General features: G+C 34.9%; 1 protein-coding gene across 1 annotated transcript in view; it reads right to left on the bottom strand.

Moving 5' to 3' along the window:
• The window catches only part of LOC126886014 (DNA repair protein RAD50-like), a 117527-nt gene extending 95293 nt beyond the window's left edge, over window positions 1–22234 (bottom strand). The window contains exon 1 of the mRNA XM_050652850.1: window positions 22099–22234. The gene's annotated coding sequence lies outside the window, so the exon portion shown is untranslated. The remainder of the gene's footprint in view (window positions 1–22098) is intronic.
• Window positions 22235–22807: the final 573 nt, after the last annotated feature.

The following is a 22807-nucleotide window of genomic DNA, read 5'->3' as shown; positions in this document are numbered from 1 at the left end:
TTGATAGTGGGTTTCCTTGTCTTAATCCATCCTTTGTTTGTGGTGTTATCGTTTGTGGTGTTATCCATAGTCATCTTTACCATCGTGACGATTTTACTTGGTAGGCCCATCTCTTTCATTAGTTCATACATCTGTTGCCGCTTTACCGTATCGTAGGCCTGCCTAAAGTCGACAAACAGGACGTATACTGCTATTTTATGTTCGTAGCACGTAGTCTGGATTTCTTTTAACGCAAATATTTGGTCTGTCATCGACCTATTGCTTCTAAATCCTGCCTGATATTCGCCCAATATCTTTTCCGTGTATGGATTTAGCTTTTTTCTTACGATGTTTGTCAAGATTTTGTAAACGACTTCTAGCAGCGCGATACCTCTATAATTTTCACATCTAATTTTGTCACCTTTTTATGTATGGAGCATAGCCTTGCTCTGGCCCATTTTCCTGGCATTCTTTCTGTTTCCCATATGCTTTTATCAGGTTATGTATCTCTTTGTGTAGTGTTTTTCCTCCTGCTTTTATCATTTCCTCCGATATTTCTGATATTCCTGGACTTTTATTGTTTTTTAGTCCCCTTATTTCATTTTCTATTTCTTCCTTAGTAGGTGTTTCTATTACTGTATGGTCGTCTTCAATTACTTGGCTTATTTCCATTTCTTCTTCGTTTTTGTTTAGCAGTTGTGTAAAGTAAGTTTGCCAATTTCTCATTATTTCCCCTGGTTCATTTATTAATTCTCCTTCATCATTTTTCATATATGGGTTATATTTCTGGTATCCTCTTTCCATTTTTCTTTTTTCCTGGGAAAAGGAACTTATTTCCTTTTTTTGGAATTTTTCCTCTGTCAGTTTGAGTTTATCCTCGTTGTATTTTCTTTTTTTATTTCTGCATGTTCTCTTCATCATTCTCCTTAATTCTCTATATTCTTGTGTGCTAATGTCACTATTATTTGTTAAGTTTTTTATTCTTATTTTTCTAATTTCTTCTGCTATTTTTTGACATTCCTCATCATACCATTCTTTTGCTTTCTATTACCTTTAATTAATGTTTCTTTACTGGTGTTTAAAACTGCTTCTTTTATGCTTTCGTACTTTTCTTGCGAGTCTAGAGTTTCTGGTTCTTCGTTTAGTCTGCTGGTTATTCGTTGTTCGTACTTCTTCTGTGTCGTATTATCTTTTAGTATTGCCGTGTTGAATTGTTTTTTTGATTTCTTTGTCCGTTTGATTGTCTTTCTTTATATTAGCATTCATTTTATAACCTGCTCTTACCAAAAAGTGGTCCGAGTCACATTCCGCTCCTCTCATGCTTTTTATATTTATTATACAGAGAGAGTCTGTAAAGTGGAATAAATTCAATATCTCAAATACTAATTGTTTTTTGGAAAATGCTCAGACCCGTCGATTAGTATTTCAAATTGTCCTTTTTGACATTCAATAAAAATGTATACAGGGTGTCCCAATTTAGAGATATGACGTCATCGTCGATTTTCTTAAATGGCAACACTGTCATTTTGATAGCTAATTTGATAGGGTTTGTAAAGTTATACATAACTGCAAAATATCAAATTTTTATTCTCTACCATTTACAAGATAATAGAAAATAACAAAGTTATATCTGTAATTTGGAATATATTCAATAATTAAAATACTAACTGTCTTTTGAAAAATGCTCAGACCCGTCGATTAGTATATCAAATTGTCATTTTTGACATATAATAATAATGTATACAGGGTGTCCCAATTTAGAGATATGACGTCATCGTTGATTTTCTTAAATGGCAACACTATCATTTTGATAGCTATTTTGATAGCGTGTGTAAAGTTATACACATCTGAAAAATTTCAAAATTTTATTCCCTACCATTTACAAGATAATAAAAAATAACAAAGTTATGAAGAACAAGAAGTAATCAAATAATAATTGAATTTATTTATTTCAATTAAGCAAATGCTCATAACGTTGCCCATTGACAATTTGACAATAATTGAGGGCAACATTATGAGTTTTTGCTTAATTTATTGAAATAATTAAATTCAATTATTAGTTGATTACTTCTTTTTCATAACTTTGTTATTTTTTATTATCATCTAAATGGTAGAGAATACAAATTTGAAATTTTGCAGTTGTGTATAACTTTACACACCCTATCAAAATAGCTATCAAAATGACAGTGTTGCCATTTAAGAGAATCAACGATGACGTCATATCTCTAAATTGGGACACCCTGTATACATTATTATTATATGTCAAAAAGGACAATTTGATATACTAATCGACGGGTCTGAGCATTTTTCAAAAAAAACAGTTAGTATTTTAATTATTGAATATATTCCAAATTACAGATATAACTTTGTTATTTTCTATTATCTTGTAAATGGTAGAGAATAAAAATTTGATATTTTGCAGTTATGTATAACTTTACAAACCCTATCAAATTAGCTATCAAAATGACAGTGTTGCCATTTAAGAAAATCGACGATGACGTCATATCTCTAAATTGGGACACCCTGTATACATTATTATTGAATGTCAAAAAGGACAATTTGAAATTCTAATCGACGGGTCTGAGCATTTTCCAAAAAAACAATTAGTATTTGAGATATTGAATTTATTCCACTTTACAGACTCTCTCTGTATATTATGGGCGTGCTTCTTCTCTATTAATATGTGGTCTATTTGGTTTATTGTCCTTTTATCCGGGGAAATCCACGTTCCTTTATGTATATCTTTTCTGCGTTGATGTGTGCTTTTTATTACCATTTGTCTTTCTGTTGCAAAACCTATAATTCTTTGACCGTTATCATTTGATATATCGTGTTTACTGTATTTTCCTGTTATATTTTCATATATATCCTCTTTTCCCACTTTAGCATTGCAGTCTTCCATTACTATTTTGATATCAAATCTTGGTAGTCTGTCGTATTCTCTCTCTAGTTTCTCATAGTATGCATCCTTGTCTTCTTCTGTGGCATCTTCTATTGGTGCATGAACATTTATTATGCTTATGTTTCGTTGATTCTCTTTTAACCTGACTGTGCACATTCTATCTGATATCGGTTTGAAATTCATTGTATTATAATGTTGGTATTTGGAACATATCCGATACCGTATACCGTCAGGCGGATGATTAGTCACTGCCTTAGGTCACTCGTTTGTTTACTCATTCTTGTGCGGGTTCATGGTTGTTGAACTATTAATAAAGAACTATAATAACTGTCTCTGGCATTATTTATAATATTATACATGGTGTCAGGTGTTCATGTGATTAAAGGTAAAGTGACCAATTAAGAAGAAAATGGAAAATCTTGTTTTTAGACCACCTGAGCCTCTAAGTTTGGATGGCAATGTTTCGGCCAACTGGAGAAAGTTCTGGCAGAAATTTGAAATTTATTCGGAGGCCTCTGAATTAGCCGAGAAAACTGAGAAAAAGAAAGTTGATTGTTACTTAAGTCTTGTAGGAGATGATGGATTGGAGTTGTACAATACATTTACCATTGAAGGTGATTTGACTCTTGAAAAATTAAAGGACAAGTTTGAGGCATATTGTGCACCCAAGAAAAATGTAATATTTGAAAGATTCTTGTTCAATAGTGTTGTGCAGAAAGAGGGTCAGTCTTTTGACTCATTCGTGACGGAACTTCGTAAAGCCATAAAAACCACAGAGTACCCGGATCAAGATAACATGTTAAGAGACAGGATAGTCATGGGCATTTTTGAAAAGGGCACCCAAGAACGATTGCTTAGAGAAACGTCTCTAACTCTACAAAAAACAATAAACGTTTGTCGTGCTTCAGAAACCAGCAAAAATTTATCAAAAGAGATGCAGGAGGTAGTACAGTTGAATGTGCTTAAGAAAATTGACCGCAAACCATCTAAGCAAGCAGATAGTGGTAGTGGTAACAGTAACAGCTCAGGTAACAGAGAATCATGCAGATTTTGTGGGTACTCTCACCCTCCAAGAAAGTGTCCGGCGTATAACAAAACGTGTGCCAAGTGCCAAGGGAGACATCATTTTGCTAATGTTTGCAAAAGTAAGGGAAAACTTGGATCGGACGAGGCAAGTGGGTCCAAACGAAGGGTACATCATGTCGAAGAACATGCACAGACTGACAGCGAAGGTGAAGAGTTTTATGTAAGCTCATTAGGCAGGCATGTTGGGGCGCGGTTCATGAGCGCAGCAACCGCATGTGGACAGAGGAGCTCCAGGTAAATGAGCGGAAAATCAAGTTCAAACTAGACACTGGTGCTGAGGTAAGCGTAATGCCATTAAATGTACTGAATCTGGTGTGCCCAGATGCTTGTTTGCTTAAGTCAAAAGTGACTCTAGTTTCATATGGTAGTATTGATTTTAAAACTAGATCTCTTGGTAAAGTTGCATTAAACTGTTATAATAAAAATAATGTAGGTCATGTTTTGACATTTGAAGTTGTAAAAGCCAATGATCAGATACCTCTATTAGGCCTGGAAGCTTGTGTAACCTTGAATTTAATTAAAAGAATTAATAGTACACAGGTTTATGAAAATAAGGGTGCTAATTTTAAAACGTTTAATGATGTTATTAAGGCTTATCCAACTGTTTTTGATGGAAAGTTAGGCAAGTTTCCAGGTCAACATCATATAACTTTAAAAGAAAATGTTGTACCAGTGGTTCAACGTGTAAGGAGGGTTCCTAGAGTTTTATATGCTAGAGTTAGATCAAAATTAATAGAATTAGAAGATCAAGGTGTCATTTCGAAAGTTGATAAGCCCACTAAATGGTTAAACCCTCTTGTCATAGTTGAAAAGAATAATGTAAATAGAGATTTAAGGTTATGCTTGGACCCGACTTATTTGAATAAAGCTATAGAGCGTGAGCATTTTTTGATCCCCACAGTCGATGAAATTGCAAATAAGCTAGGTGGTAAAAATATTTTTACAGTTGTTGATATGAAAGATGGGTATTTTCATGTGCAATTGGATGAACAAAGTTCAGAATATTGCAGTTTCGGAACACCTTTTGGTAGGTTTAAATTTGATAGGTTGCCTTTTGGAATATGTAGCGCCCCGGAAGTTTTTCAGAAGTACAACTATGAACTATTTGGTGATTTGGACGGAGTGGGAGTATATTTTGATGATCTCCTTATTGCAGGTTCATCTGAGGCTGAGCATGACCAAAACCTTAAGATAGTACTTGAAAGAGCTAATAAGTTCAATGTTAAATTTAACATTTCAAAAGTGCAATTTAAGCAGCAGAGTGTTAGGTACATGGGTCAAATTTTTTCAGGTAAGGGAATTGAGCCTAATGATAATAATGTAAAAGCAATTCTAGATATGCCTGTGCCAAAATCAAAGGCTGATCTTCTCAGAATACTAGGTATGGCTAAATATTTGAGTAAGTTTGTACCCAACATGTCCAAAATCACTGCGCCGTTGAGAGAACTAACAAGTTTAAAGGTCCCGTGGCATTGGTCAACAGAACACGAGCATTCTTTAAATAGACTTAAACACCTACTAACAAGCGCTCCGGTGTTATTTTTTTTTTAATTCCAATCTACCTGTTGAGATAGAGACTGATGCTAGTAGGGATGGGTTGGGCGCTTGCCTGTTATAAAATGGACACCCAGTGCCCTTCATGTCTAGAAGTCTAAATAAAACTGAGCAAAATTATGCGCAGATAGAAAAGAAAACTCTGGCTATCGTGTTTGCCATACAAAAATTTCATTTTTGGCTCTATGGCATGAAAAATATTAAAATTTCTAGTGATCATAAGCCCTTAGTGTCAGTTTTTCGTAAAAATCTACATTCTATCTCACAATAAAACACTGAAAAACGTTTGTTTTCTATACTTCCACAAAATTTATTACATCTATGTTATTACTACAGCTGTTTCAGCAAAGTGCCTTTCTCAAGTGATGAGTGCCTTTCTATCACTTGAGAAAGGCACTTTGCCGAAACAGCTGTAGTAATAACATAGTTGTAATAAATTTTGTGGAAGTATAGAAAACAAACGTTTTTCAGTGTTTTATTGTGAGATAAAATGAACTTCCATCAAGTAACGGTCGAATCCATCAATCTACATTCTGTTACACCACGCTTGCAAAGAATGCTAATCAGGTTACTTAACTATGATTTGAATGTGACATTTAAAGCTGGTAAATATTTATACATTGCAGATACTTTATCTAGGGCCTTTTTAAATTGCAGCGGGCTAAAATCAGATCAGGAATTTGATTTTGCTATTCATTCTTTAGTAACAGAATTACCAATGTCTGATCAAAAAAAGGATAAGTTTAAAATTGAGACAGAAAATGATTCACAATTAAACAAGCTTTTATATTATGTTAAAAATGGGTGGCCCTTGATTAAAACTGATGTCCCTGAAAACCTGCATCATTATTTTAAACTTAAAGAACAAATTAGCATGTCGTCAGGCTTATTGTTTTTGGATTATAAATTAATAGTACCTAGTTCTTTACATTTAGAGATGCTTAAATTAATTCACGAGGGGCACTTGGGAATCGAAAAATGTAAAGCTCGTGCAAGGAAAATTTTTGCTGGCCAAATTTAAGTAATGATGTAGAATTGTTTATAAAAAAATGCAAAACATGTGAAAACATTAGTAGAAAAAATTGTAAAGAAAGTTTACATCCTTTTGATATTCCAGAACGTCCGTGGCAAAGGCTAGGAGTTAATATTTTTTCATATTCAGATAAATCGTATCTAGTAGTAATGGACGCATATTCAAACTGGTTAGAGATAATTCATATTAAAGATAAGTCTGGTCCAACCATAATATCAAAACTGAAATCATTGTTTTCCAAATTTGGAGTTCCTGATACTCTTGTCGCTGATAACATCCCATTTAATAGCTCTTGTTTTCGAAGCTTTGGTCAGGAATGGAATTTTATCATTGTGACAAGAAGTCCAAATTATCCACGTGCCAATGGATTAGCGGAAAAAGCGGTATCCATTGCAAAGAATATAATAAAAAAGTGCCTTAATGATGGCACTGACATGCATATTGCGTTACTTCAGTATAGAAACACACCACTTAAGTATATGGACTACTCTCAATCGCAGCTCCTTATGAGCCGTGTTTGCAAAACAAAATTGCCGGTTTCCAATGTGTTGCTACGTCCAAGTTTATGTGAAAATATTAAAGAGAAATTGATCGCTAAGCAAAGAAAGAATTTAGATTATTATAATCAACATGTGAGAGACTTAAAAGAGTTATATATATTGATAATAATATTACGGTTTATAACCATGTAAAGAAATGTTGGGAACCAGGCAGGGTTGTAGCAAAGCATGATTCACCTAGGTCATTCTTGGTAGAAAATAAAGAGGGGAATGTTGTTAGAAGAAATCGTGTGGATCTTCGACCATCACCCAATACATTCAGGGTGGAGAACCCCATTTTGAATGAAGAATTTGAAAGAGATGATATTTCTTCTGATAACATTCCACCCAAGACGTTACCTATAATAAATAGATCCGCAGAGCAAAACATCCTGTCTCCCACACCGTTTGCTCAACCTTTAAAGGATAATGTAAACAAGGAAGTAGCACTAAATCAAGCGCCTCAGCCTTCAGCTGTGGTCATAACTAGGTCTGGTAGACAGGTTAAGAAACCTAGTAGGTTTAATTTGTGAATTAAAACCAGTTTTATTTTACTCCTAATGTTAAAGACCTTTGTCATTTAAAAGGGGAGATGTATTATAATGTTGGTATTCGGAACATATCCGATACCGTATACCGTCCGGCAGATGATTAGTCACTGCCTTAGGTCACTCGTTTGTTTACTCATTCTTGTGCGGGTTCATGGTTGTTGAACTATTAATAAAGAACTATAATAACCGTCTCTGGCATTATTTATAATATTATACATTCATCACTCTGGTTTTCCATATTTTCTGTATGATAAAGCCTGTTCTTAACAATCTGTTATTCCCCCACTTTTAAAAAATACTACATCCTCTATTTCTGTGTCTAATTGTTTTGTTTCTTGTAAAGCTAATATGTCTATTTCATATTTTTTTGTTACTCTAATTAATTGTTTAAGTTTTCCCGTTTCATAAGTCCCTCTCACGTTTCATGTTCCCAAATTAGTTTTCATTTTCTTGTCTTTAATCCCAATCGCCTCCTTTTCCATTGCCGTTGTTGCCACCCTTTCATTTACGTCATTTAGTTTTTTTGGTTTCTGTTTTGGTTTTCTATTTTTCCAAGTTGTTGCTGATGTTTATTCCATGTCCATACCTCATCATTTATTTTAATTTTTTGAAATCCTACCTTAACGATTTTTCCTTCCAACTTAGCTTCTTTTGCCTTCGTTCTGATTTTTCCCTATATCCTTCGTTCATTTTTGTCCATGTCATCATTGATGCATATTTCTTTTCCCTTAATATCTCTTAGCTTGCCTTTGTTTTTCATAATTTCTTCTTTGTCAGTTGCATTTTGGAGCTCAATCAAGCAGGATTTACTTCCAATTTTTCTTGCGCTTTTCATTTTTGCCTAAACTTTTTAAAAAGTTTTGGACGTTATCTTTTGTTATGTTTTGATCGTAGGTATCCATTTCTACTCCCTGCAGTATTATGTTATTTCGTCTTTTGTCCTTTTCCAGTCTGTCTAATTTATTTTCCAATTCTTCCACTTTTTGTTGAGTTTCCCTGTTTTCTTGTTTCAGCTTTTCATTTTCTTGTCTGAGTTCCTTCATTTCAGCTCTATACTCTTTTTGTTCTTCTCTTAGTTCCCTTATTTCCATCGTTATGATATTTAGGCTCTCCAATATTTTTTCTAGTTGCCTATCATTCCCAGGCGACCTATGTATTTTTTTACTTCTGCTATGGTCTGCCTCATCTTCTATTTTTCTTGTCTTATCCTCCACACTATACTCGTTTTCAGCCATTTTGTACGTAGCGTTAAATGGGCAAACCCGTTTCAACCTCTCTTTCCTTGTCTAAGGTTTCAACCACTCGAAAGTATGTCCACTTATCCACGCGCCAAAATTGTTTTTGTTTTCGGAAGGTTACTTCTTTTTTTTTAAAATCCGGTACACCGCTTGAAATTTGGCCAGTATTCGCCCGTGTTTATAAGCTTATCTGTTAGCTGCTAACCTCACTGTTTTTGTCCGTTTAATGTTTTATACCAGCGGTTCTCAATCTGTGGTACATTTACCACTGGTGGTACATTTCATTTTTTGAGGTGGTACACAAAACGCAAAAACAGCCAAAATCAGCACCACTATTATAGTTAATTAGATCACCTAGTTAGATATGTATTTTAGTTAGGTGGTACCAAAAATAATAAAAAGTATTTGGTGGTACATGACACAAAAAGATTGATAACCGCTGTTTTATACTATGAATGTACCGTTTTTTCTTAGATTTTTCTCTTGCACTAGGTAGAGAAACGTTTAAACATTACCTTTTACACTAATAGTCCAAGTAATGAAGCTGAAAATATGACAAAACCTCGCAATTTTTACAGAATGGATCGATTTGCTTGAAAATTTGAGAATAAGTAGTGAATAGTTTAAGGATCAAAATCTATATGATGCCGAAAGGCGCTTTTCTCATGGGGGTGGTTGCCATCCCATCTTGAGGGTGGAAATTTTTTATTATACTTTGACCGCAAAAGTTGGTAAAAACATTCATTCTAAGCAAAAAACGTTCTATACATTTTTTTTGATAAAGTTAACAGTTTTCGATTTATTCGCTATCGAAAGTGTTAGCTTTATATCTATAGAATCAATGTTTTTAATAAGTTTTCTGCTAATAACTCCAAAAGTTTTCGTTCTATCAAAACAACTTTTAGTGCAGTCACTGAAGGTGAATATGAGCTATTACCTCCGATTTCGTTGAACCTCCATCGATTTGCACGAAAATTGGTGAGTGGTTAGAGGATATCTCAAGGAACAAAGGTGACATGGTGCCAACTTGCGCTTTTACCCTGGGGTGGATGCCACCCCTCCTCGGGGGTGAAAATTATTTTATAAAAAATAGCCCCACAATTCGATAGAGCGACAAATTATAAGCAAAATTTGTTATATAAAACTATTAAAATAAATCAAAACTTTTTGAGTTATTAAAGATCAAAGATTTTAATTTTTCGTGAGAAAAATGCATGTTTTTAACCGATTTTTCATAAATAACTCAAAAACTATAAGTTTTTACAAAAAAGTTATTATTGTCAAAATTGAGGCTAATAAAAATCAAATAAATTCCTTACTAGAAAAACCTTTCAATGTTAACTGAAAGTGAGTTATAGGTAATTGAATGTATATTTCTTTCGTCGAGTACCCAAATCTAAGTATTCAAGCTTAAATAACGGGAAAATGATGCATTTTATAACATAAACTTATTAAACATTTGTCAAAGCTCATTGAAATATCTATCAAATAAGTGCTCGAACAAGTTGATAGCATTAAAGTTTATGCACCAAAAATGTTTCAAAATGTATCTTTTAAAAAATTTTCTAAAAAATGTTATTGTTTTTTTTTTTGTAAATAACTCCGTTAAATTTTAAAGTAGCAAGTTCATCTAATAATTGGTTAAAATTTTATTCCAAGAGCTATTAAAAAACGTCAAAATAGTCATTTACACCGCTTACTTTTTTAAAAATAAAAGGTTAAATGGCCCCGGTTACATGGTTCTCGCAGCAAAATTGAAATTTTAAACGTTTCTATCTCGGTTATTTTTTACTCTACGAAAATAGTAAAATGGGTAAAGTATTTGTTACAGAAAAAACTAAAATTTAGTTATTTATCATTTTTTACGTATATTGAGTATTTTTGGAGTTATTATCAAAAGAAAATGAAAAGTACGATAATTCTAAAAATTCTGATTTTTTTAAATTATAACTTTTTTCAAAAATATGCATTCTAAACCGGTCAAATTTGTTGAAATAATTAACTATGATAACATAAAGAAATTCTTGTGAGGATTACTACAAATTTTAATTTTTGCGCAAATGGCGTATGTTTAGTTTTTAACTTTTTCCAAAAAAAAAAAATCGAAAGGGTTCTCTTATTTTCATCATAACTTGCTTAATTTTGATGCTATTAACTTTTACTGAAGCTCATTTGATAGGTATTCCGAAGTACTTTGACAAGTGCTTAACAAGTATATTCTATAAAATGAATCGTTTTCCCGTTATGTAAGCTTGAATACTTAGATTTGAGTACTCGTCGAAAAAAATATACATTAAATTACCCATAACTCACTTTAAAATAACATTAGTTTAGTTCTTTAAGTAGGGAGTGTATTAAATTTTTTATTATCTTTAATTTTGGTAATAAGAGCTTTTTTACAAAAGCTTATAGTTTTTGAGTAATACGTGAAAAACAGCTTTAAAACATGCATTTTTTAAGAAACAATAAAATCTTTGATATTTAATAACTCAAAAAGTATTGATTTATGTTAATAACTTTATATAACAAATTTTGCTTAGAAGTTGCCCCTCTATCGATTTCTGGTATTATTTTTACTAAAAAAATTTCACCCCCGAGAAGGGGTGGCAACCACCCCCAGGGTAAAAGCGCAAGTTAACATCATGTCACCTTTGTTCCTTGAAGTATCTTCTAACTACTTACCAATTTTCATGAAAATCGAGGAAGGTAAGTTAGCGGTGTTTTTAGTCATTGGCCTTCTTCTTTCTTATTTATTTATGTATTATTAATAGATTGTGGAAGTTTGACTGGCTTAGAGTGATTAATTTAAAAAAAACTGGAGTTAAAAGCGAATAACGAATTTTTGTAGTTTGGTAAAAAATGCCATTTTCTTCAGAATAGAAAGATTAGCATCAGAGATACGAAAAAATATTTAAATATAAAATTCCCAAGAACTTGGTTTGAAAAAAATTTTTCTGCGGCAAAAATTGAGTGAATCGTAAATGAGTATATCGAAAAACATTGATTTTTTCGATATAAAACTAACACTTTTGATAGCGAATAAATCGAAAACTATTAATTTTATCAAAAAAACTATAGAACATTTTTTGCTTAGAATGAATGTTTTTATTAATTTTTGCGGTCAAAATATAATAACAAATTTCCACCCCCCACTGGGGGTGGTCTATCCACTACTTACTCTCAAATTTTCAAGCAAATCGATCCATTCTGTAAAAATTGCGAGGTAAAAAGCTTCGGTTCCTGGACTATAAATCAGTATTCAATTCTCACTGCACCACGCGATAGTCGGGTAAAATGCAGGCGAAAATTAAAACACTGTGAAGATTACTTAGGGTAATGATCTCAGGTTGTAGGGTTGATTATAAGAAAATCACGATAATCGAACAAAAAGTGTATTTTCGTCTATACGTTACAAGATCTCAATGCTAACTAACTAAAATAAAAACAGCAAACTGAGAAAGGTCTTTTGTATCTTTCTCAGGTAAATACATCCGTTTCCATCGATGCATTGTGCTACCTAAAAACCGTTGGTTCCCGGAAAGTCTTATCCTATGGTACGCGTCTTACCGACGCGTTCCCTACATAGACGGCGTAGAAGGGATCGTTTTGTTACAGTCTCCCCCCCTGGCATCGATATCGTTAGAGGAGAGGCCAGCAGAAGATGTAGTTTTCTTCCTGGGACGTCCTCGTCTTCGTTTTGGCACTACAGGGGTTGGAACTTCAGAGTCATTGAGCTTCGCAGGTGTAAGCGCCGATACGTGGAACACACCGAGGGCAGTAGGGGTGTCCACTCCACAAAGCTCATAACTTACAGGCGATACCACTCGCTTGATCCTATAGGGTCCATCTCTCTTCGGGTAGAATTTAGCCGTCTGTCCTTTCGACCTATTACTAGGAGCAGTTGTATTGGCCCACACTAAATCTCCCTCTTTGAATGGACTGGGTTCCTTCAGGCGTCGATCAGCATATTTCTTTTGCCTATCTTGGGCGTTGTCATGCTTAATCTTCGATTCATGCCATGTTTCAGTCATGCGTTTTAAGTATGGAGATATTTGAGGTATAAAATTCTCAGTTTCTACAACTTGGCGAATATCTCGATTAGCTTGGTCTAGAGTTCGCAGCTCACGTCCAAAAGTTAAGTAAGCAGCGGTTTGTCCTGTAGACTCGCTCCATACTGAGTTCATGGCAAATCTAACCATTGGCAACTTCTCAGGCCAAATGTTATGCTCCGTTCCTACAAGCATAGCAAGTCTCGGCTTCAAATCTCTATTCTTGCGCTCTACCATATTAGCAGAAGGGTGATAGAGTGGAGTAAAGGTCTCTTTGATTTGCAACACATAGCAAACTTGTTGCATCACGTCAGACACGAATTGCACACCATTATCACTGATAATCCTTCTCGGTAGGCCAAATCGTAAGAATACCTCGTCAATAAGCTTCATAGCGCATTCTTGTGCAGTTGCTTGAGTTAAGGCAAATAACTCCACCCACTTAGTACAGGAGTCTTCAACTATGAGAATCCAACGTTCACCTTTCGATCCTTCAGGTAACGGTCCAAATAAGTCGATGGCAAGTGTCTCGAAGCGTTGCGCATACACAGGGGTTTGTAATAGTCCACCTGGTTTCTGATTAGAGGCCTTATATCTTTGACAATCTTGGCATTTATCAATGTATTCAGCAATAAAACGACGCATGCCTGGAAAAAAGAATTTTTGAGCAATTCTTCTCAACGTACGTTCGATACCATAATGACCAGCCGTCGGTGCATCATGATATTCTCTCATAATGGCTTCACGCTCGTGTGTGGGTACTACTAACTGAGCCTCTTCTTCGTCTTCTTCCGATGAATAACGGTAGAGTACTCCTTGTGTAAGCAAGTATCCACGATCTGTCCATTTTACATATTCATTCGAATTTGGGTCTTCGAATGATTGAATTATTTTGGCGACATCTGGGTCTTTCAATTGTTCCACCCTGGTCTCAAATGCCGATCGATGAGGCAAGTCAATTTGCACTTCACATATCTCGCAAGACAGTACATCATTGTGTTCACATGGCGGTCTGGAAAGTGTATCGGCTACCATGTTACGTTTACCTGGCAGATAATCGATGGTTAAGTTATAACCTTGGACCAATAGTGACCATCTTGCCAACCTTCCTGTGGGAGCTTTCAGGCTTAGCAGCCACCTTAAGGGTTGGTGATCAGTCTGCAGCGTTATCTTCGTACCTTCAATATAACCTCTGAACTTTTCTAAGGCCCATACAACAGCTAAAGCTTCTCTTTCCGAAGTAGAATAGTTGCGCTCGGCAGCGGTAAGAAGTCTGCTAGCGTATTCCACGGGATGCTCGTCATCGATATCTCCTTGTAGCAACACTGCTCCTAACGCGTAACCACTGGCATCAGTACGAATGATATACGGTTGGTTTTCATCTGCTTGCCGTAAAATTGGAGCGGTAATCAGTAACTTCTTAAGTGTTTCGAATGAGTTCTGTTCCAGTTCCGTCCACTTCCATGGCTTATTTTTCCTGGTTAAGTCACTCAAGGGTCTGGATATGTCCGCAAAATTATTTATAAACAGGCGGAACCAACTAGCCGTCTGAAGGAAAGATTGCACTTCCTTAACGTTTCTCGGCGGTAACCGTTCCGATATAGCAGCGGTTTTATCCGGATCGACCGAAATTCCTTGCTGAGTGATCAAATGTCCCAAGTATTTTACTTTTTCGCGAGCAAACACGCACTTTTTCCGATTTGCCCGAAGGTTAAATTGGTCTAGTCTATCGAACACTAACTTTAGATCGTTTAAATGTTCATCAAAAGAGCTGGATAGTACGATGATATCGTCTAAATAACCTAAAACCACTACGTTACTAAGACCACGACGAAAACGGTCCATGAGTCTTTGAAAAGTCATTGGGGCTCCCTTGAGACCAAAAGGCATCCGTAAGTATCGGAAAGTCCCGAACGGTGACACAAACGCAGTCTTATCACGGTCCGCTTCCGCGACGTTGACTTGATGATACCCCGATCGTAAGTCTATCGTAGACATGTAAAATGTTCGTTTCGCGGCGTGTAGTAAATCGTCCATACGCGGTAACGGATACGAGTCACTAGTAGTTACGGCGTTTAAACGTTGATAGTCAACGCAAAGTCTCGTACCGCCATCCTTTTTCGGTACTAATACTACCGGCGTGGCCCACGCACTTTCGCATTCTTCGATGATGCCCTCCTCCAGGAGTTTATCTAGCTCGGTTTTCAATACCTCTCTCTTTGCAGGTGACATCCGATATGGTGGCAGTGCGATGGGTGCATTATTTCCTGTGTTAATGCGATGCTCAGCGTAGGCTGTAGGCTCTCCCCCCATTCTGAAAGTATCCTTCCTACCTTCTAAAAATTCATCCAGTCGATTGCGTTCATAATCCGCTAGCATCGTTCCTTCATCTGGTCTCAAGTTTTCACAAAAATGAATTTCAATACATTCTGTACCTGTATCTTCAAAAAGCAACTGCTGTCGTGTGCTGTCATTTGCAAAATACCATTCTCTATTGTGAAAATCTAGAGCGATTTGTGCATTTATCAAAAAATCGATACCTAGCAGAGTTTTATTAGGTGCATCAGGAAAAATTATAAACTTTGTAGGCACCGTTTTACCTCTTATGTGTACATCGACTAAAGTTGTCAACACTAGTTCTGTTCTCCCAACACCATCAGCGAATTTTACAGAAATTTGCTCGGACTTAAAACTTTGTCCTTTGTTTTCTAAAAGGTTGTACAACGTTGTACCAGCTATACTTTGTTTAGCACCTGTATCTATTAACCCTTGGCCCTCATGACCTAATATATTAATACGTAGAACAGGTCTGGGTTGAGGTGAAATAAACGTGTCTAAGGAAGAGAAATCTAGCGAAGATGTTACTGTATGACTACAAACTGGGCAGTTGGCTCTGATAAAACCCGGTTTCCCGCATCCGTAACATGATAACGGGTTGTTTACACTATTTCGCGACGAGTTCGAAGTGGATGCTCCGACGGTAGCACTAATCGTACGCGAAGAACTCGCGGTTTCTTTCGGAATTGTCGGTGTGTCTTTAGATTGTTTATCACGTAACTTTCGACACTCGTCCTTAGAATGACCCGGAACGCGACAAAATCCACATCGCGGCCGTTTTTCGTAAGTTTGTCGATTGTTTGGAGTTTTGTTATCGTCAGAACAAGGTTTCTCAAACACATCTTCGACCTTTCGTGCCGCCGTAAGCAGCGCGGTAAAAGTGGAAACGGAATCCCTCGAAATCTTCTCTCGAATCCCCTTGTTTAATAGTCCGTACACCATATCCAACTGGATCTCTTCTGTAAGGCTGCCTGGGTCTAGTTGTGCCAGAACCGCCCTACAACGACAAACAAAGACATCTACTGTTGTTTTTTCGTTTTGCTCCTCGGCAAATAACTCGCGGTACACGCGATAAGCAGGTTTTTTAGGACCGAACGTAACTCTAAGCAGACTAAGAAGTTCCTCCCATGTCTTAATAGTGTCTTTGACGCCTTGATACCATTTTGCCGCGAAATTATCGAAAAGCATACCGATTCCCCGAAAAGCATTCTCGTCCGACACTAATGCGCAATCTTTATAGATTTCGACAGCGCTGATGAAAGCATTAACGTCGGTGTCTTTGTGTCCATCAAAACGCGAATGGCATTTCGATAGGTTGCCACTTTGAACCGACGCCGGCGAAACGGGAGCACTCTGTACCGCTAATTTCGATAACAGCTCTTTAAATTGTTCGTTTGTCAATACTACGTTTTGAGCCATGTCGTTAATGTTTGTTGCCACCGATCTATTTGAAATAGAGTCCGACTTAGAAATAATTTTTATGGTACTCGAATGTTCAATGTTTTGCGTGGAACGCAAATTGTAAAAATGATTGGTCATGCAAAATTGGAATGTACTTGCCAGTAAATAGCTCTCCTGTGTCCACGCTTGGATAAGGGATACCTCCAACAGCTTTCTGCATACCACCTGTACAATTCTTGGAACAGCTCTAGCACTAATTCACTTCCGAGTTTCACAAAACACAAGGTTTTTACACGTAACCGAAAGCAATCAATCGTTTAATACATAATAAAAATACACAGAAGTGTCTGAATAACTAAAACGAATCACTTTGTTATTTATTAACAAACAAAAGTCCACTTGATTATTTATTTAACCAGCGAAGCACTTAATATTATTTTAACTGGAGTTAGCGAGGTTATAACAGTGAAAATAGTCCGATTAAGTTATCGAAACTCACTTTTCACGCGAAAGAGTGTCCAAATATGCTGAAGCACGCTTTTTCATTCAAACTACCGAAATATACGATTTATCGCGAAATCCCCAAGCCACGAGTTGGGCGACAATGTGAAGATTACTTAGGGTAATGATCTCAGGTTGTAGGGTTGATTATAAGAAAATCACGATAATCGAACAAAAAGTGTATTTTCGTCTATACGTTACAAGATCTCAATGCTAACTAACTAAAATAAAAACAGCAAACTGAGAAAGGTCTTTTGTATCTTTCTCAGGTAAATACATCCGTTTCCATCGATGCATTGTGCTACCTAAAAACCGTTGGTTCCCGGAAAGTCTTATCCTATGGTACGCGTCTTACCGACGCGTTCCCTACATAGACGGCGTAGAAGGGATCGTTTTGTTACAACACTTTGTTTACTATCTAATGCCACGTTGCCAATGCCGGAAGTGGATAAGCTGACTAATTCTAAGCAACTTTACTTCAATAGAGTTTTTTTCACTGTCAATACCTTTCGAGTAAATACCTTAATTTTTCATACAAAAAATACGTTTTTAGACGGTTTCACGCAAATAACTCAAAAGTAAATGTTTTATCGAAAAAAATATTCATAGTAAAAATATAGCTTATAAAAAAGTGAAAAAAAATGGAATATTAATAGGTGTGAAGTCTGTAGACCCAGTAGAAGCAGGGTTGTAGCTAATGAAAAGTAGGTTCTTATTCGTAAAAATACAAATGAAGGGGTCAGAAGCAAAATCGCCTAAGTAGCAAAATACACATTTTGAGAAATAAAGCATTAAAGTATTTGCTAATTTAAAAATTCTGGACGTTCAAAATAAAAAATTTTAAAGTATCAAACAATTCAAAATACGTATAAAATTTTAAAGAAACTTCTGGCGAGAAATTATTTTTATTTTTGTATCTCTTTTGACAAAAAAATGCACTTTGACCAAAAAAAAAACAAAAGTTTAATTTTCAATTAATATTATTTATTTTTTCTTAAAAAACACAAATTTTACTCTTTTATAACACTAAAGCTACTTGTAGACTGGCAAAAAATCTATGTACTCGTCTTTTTCGTCGTTGGCATCTCCTTTGGAAGACTCAACAGCAGTGCTTGCTTTTTTCATTGTGTTTTTGCGGCTTTGACTCATGCGACAAATTATTATAAAATTGAAGGTAAATGGGGGATATGAAATCTAGCAGCTGTTGTAAATTTTCCCATTTTTGATAGTTAATTTTTTTTTATTTTGCTTGATCTCCAAAGTAAGATTACTCACCGGTCGTCCAATTGGTTTTTATTATATTTAAACCACTTAATGTCGCTCCATTTGATCACATGATTTTCGCTATCCTTTTTTGGATCTTTAATGAAATTATTTAAATTTGAAAGGGACACAAAATCTGTCATCTTAAGAACAACAATTTTTTTTGAACATTTCTTTTATTAAGTCACACCAGTGATCAGGTACAAATATCTCAGGATTTTTATTTTTCAGCTTTTCTCTTAGAGCCAAACTCTGATCACACTTCATATAGGTGTGACCAGGTTCAAAAAAATTTGTGGTCAATATTTTCAATATGTGTAGTGCGAACAATGTGCATGAATAATTTGCTTATATTTTTATTCATTCTGACCGCCGCATGAGTCACTGTAAGCAATCACATTTACTTGATCATTTCTGAACTAATAGATTCTTATTTTCTGTTTTTTACAAAAATCATTATAACTTACATGACTCACAAACATGATCCAAATATTGTAATGACAAAATATATAATTTCTGCAAACAATAGTATCACTTACAACACTGCTATTAATCTACTAGAGTAGTATAACCTACACTCCATAATAACCAAATCCAAACCGTGAGTGAAACCCAAACAACATAAGTAATTAATAGCTATTTGTATAAAATGGGAGGAAAGTGCTACTTTTCCTTCCGAGAATGAAGTAATCATTCAAGGGAGGAAAAGGCACTTTACTCCTATGTTATACATATGGTTTTTCCACCTTCCTCAAATTAATAACAAGTCATTTTTCATTTTTTACTTAATTTATTTATGTAACTAACCAACAAAATTTATTAAATCTAAAACTAACAAGTAGGTACAATATATCTGTCAACTGTCAAATATAAGTCAAATTATTAATGTAAACATTGTTAAATCAGAATAACAATTTACTGTTTTTTACCATTCTGCAAAATACCGGGTGTTTTATAAATAAACGTTAAAATGTATAGATACTTACGTAATAGAAAATAGATATTGTACAGGGCGTCAATTAATTATAATAACACTTTTTTTTCTTTGGCATGTTAGTTACCTATGTGTATGCCAAATTTCATGTCAAGCGAAGCGGTTCTTCTATCGAGAAAAACCGTAAGTAAATGAACTATTAATGACAAGTTGTTGCGAAATGTCGGTTAAAATACTTACTTAGATGGTACCTATATACTAGGACTAGATGGTATACCATAGATGGTATATATACAATAGAATAGACATTAGATGGTCAGCTAGATTTGATGCTGTTATAGTAGTACAAATGTTATTATAGGAAAACGAATAAGTGTCAAATAGCTCTTTTAACCATTATGTGGTCCAAAATTTTAGAACGTTTTACGTTTTAGTGCTGCTAGTAAACATTAAAAATTCCAACTATAAATTTATAAGATACAGTTATTTTACTTATATCTTTAGCAAAGTAACAGAAGTAAAAAAGAAAAATATTCTTTTTGACATGTATTTTTTTAGTAACTGCTTTCCAAAACAACAAAAATATCTGTAAATTTATTTATATAAAGTAAATGGTCGCTTTAAAGGGGCCTACTTCTTATGACCGCCTTAAACCCTACTGTCTTTTCATCAGAGTGCCAAAGTTATGGATTACTGTAAATATAGAGCACAAAGCTCATGCTAATTAGCAAGAAAAAGATAAAAGAAAGTTAAATCTATGCCAACCAAACCCCAGCAGAAAGAGTGATGAATTACATCTGGCTCGGCACCATAACGAACGAAGAATGGACCAACAACCAGAATATAAGAAGAGAGCTTATCGGAAATGCTAGATCCCCATTTAACGGGATGACGGCCTCCTTCAAGAGCCACAACCTCGCTCCTGGTACAAAAGTAAGAATGCAGCGATGCTACATCTTTTCTATCCTTTTTTACGGTGTTGAATCATGGATCTTGAACGAAATTATGTGCAGAACACTAAAAACATTTGAGATGTTGCTATATCTGAAAATACTTAAAATCTCGTGGACTGACAAGTCGTAAATGAGGAGGTCCTCCGAAGAATGAAGAATAACCGAGACCACCAACAAATCTCGAAAGCTACAATATTTCGGACACGTTATGAGAAATTAATGCTACAAGCCATCCTGAACCGTTTATACAGGGTGAACCAAAGAAAAAAGTCCACCTCGATATTTGTCAGTCGTTATTAGATTTTAAGGAAATAACGAAACAGGTCGTTTTTTATTTCTAAATTACAATTTTTTGATATATATTTCTCTAGCAGTCACGGAAAAGACATCCATTGCAGTAGTCATCCATCTAGGCATGATGACGTGATCGATGATTTTTAAATAGTATTATTTATACAGGATGACCAAAAAAATAATTTTTGAATTAAATTAATTGACGCAAAAAGAAGAATGTATGTAATATTTAACTCAAAATACATTCTATTGCTGTCAGAAAATAGAAAAAGATGTTTATTTGGCAAATAAGCATTGCTTTTCGCTTAAATTAAATGTTCAAACTGCCAAGAGGTGGGTGGGAGGCTGTTTGTGATTTAATTTAAGCAAAAATAAATGTTTATTTGTGAAATAAACATTTTTTTATATCTACTGATAGCAGTACAATGTACAGTAGGAAAGATGAAAGAATACCCATAAACAAACATATAAAACACGCTGTATTTTCCTGTCACCGTGTCAAACAAAAAATTGGCCAGCGCAAGTACATGTAATAATTATTATTATATGTATTTGCGCTGGGCCATTTTCTTTGTGACACGGTGACAGGAAAATACAGCGTGTTTTATATGTTCGTTCATGGGTATTCTTTCATTTTTCCGACTGTGTTTTGAGTTAAATAAATTACATACATTCTTCTTTTTGCGTAAATTAATTTAATTCAAAAATTATTTTTTTGGTCACTCTGTATAGATAATGACATTAATGTTTACATTACTGAATAGATAATTATTAAATCTTTCAAATGAGCTACTACACGACCCCTATTCCCATTTAAAAAAATCATCGATTACGTCACCACGCTCAGATGGACAATGTATTAATATGAAATATATGCCAAAAAATTGCAATATAAAAATAAAAATCGACCTGTTTCGGCATTTCCTTAAAATCTCATAACTACTGCCAAATAACGAGGTGGACTGTTTTCTTTGGCCCACCCTGTATACCTATCGATTGATTATCTTGGTATCGGAATATTCTTTCAATAGTAGGTATCAATATCAATAATATTGATAACGATTCGAATGGAGTATCGCAAACTGAAGAGTAATGTAAGTACATGTAACATTGTAACGTAATGGGCAACGGCGTAACCAGGATGATCCTAAGGGGGGGGGGGTTACAACTACTGAAGAGTCTCTAGGGGTATGGTGTTAAGCGTATAAACCTTAAAGTTCATCCCAATGGGGGGAGTGGGTTGTAACCCTCAAATCCCTCCCCCTGGTTAAGCCTATGGTAATGGGTATTGGCTATTGATTAAAAAACCGAACACCGGTTTTTGGAATAACCGGTTATAACCGCCAGGTTAAACCGTAATATAAATAACCGGTATAACCCAGAACCGGTATTTTGTCAGCAACCCTATTTTGTAAAGTTATCTTGCTTTTATTATGATATAATATTCAATAATAGTAAAAACTGTTACGACTAAAGAAACTTACCGTCTCTGTTGTGTTTATTTTGTGATATGTATTACACTACTGGATCAATAAATAATGAAGTATTTTTTGTATTACACTAATTTCTTAAATTAATTTTTAGAGCTCGATTTTAAACACGTATTAGCTACGTTCAGCGTCGAATCATATTCTCAGAAATATTTAATTTGTTAGCATATGTTTCTATAATCTGCTCATGACTCATGACATGTCATTGATGAATGTATTTCGCTTGTACCAGTAATTTCCGATAGAATTTCATAAGATATTTTCTTGCTTAAGCTTATTTAAACCATTAGGTATATAGCATTTGAAATTGTGTCACTTTTTTGTAGTTTTGACACTAAACCTACCAATTTCACTATTCAAACAAAAAGCACCAATAAATTTACTTCCCACATCTTTTCTTACCTACCTATATTTGAATAATTTAAATTTTTGCTGTAACTATTGATTTTAATATTGGGGAAAGGCGGGCAAAACGGGGTAGCTGCCTAAAACGGGGTACCGTACCCCTTTTTTTTTTCAATATCACTCGCTCCATCTTTACGACGTTAATGAAATTATATTATAGACGCCTGTTTACGCCTTCTGTCATAAAGCAGATATAATTAACTGTTAGTCGATTGTTGTGAAGAGTACATGTGCGTTTTTAGTTAACCAAGTTATAATATCGGCCGAAAAATAATCCATGGTTAGTATTACTAAAACA

The sequence above is a fragment of the Diabrotica virgifera genome, chromosome 6, assembly GCF_917563875.1.
Source record: "Diabrotica virgifera virgifera chromosome 6, PGI_DIABVI_V3a".
Lineage (NCBI taxonomy): Eukaryota > Metazoa > Arthropoda > Insecta > Coleoptera > Chrysomelidae > Diabrotica > Diabrotica virgifera.
This window is presented reverse-complemented; position numbering and strand designations above follow the sequence as displayed.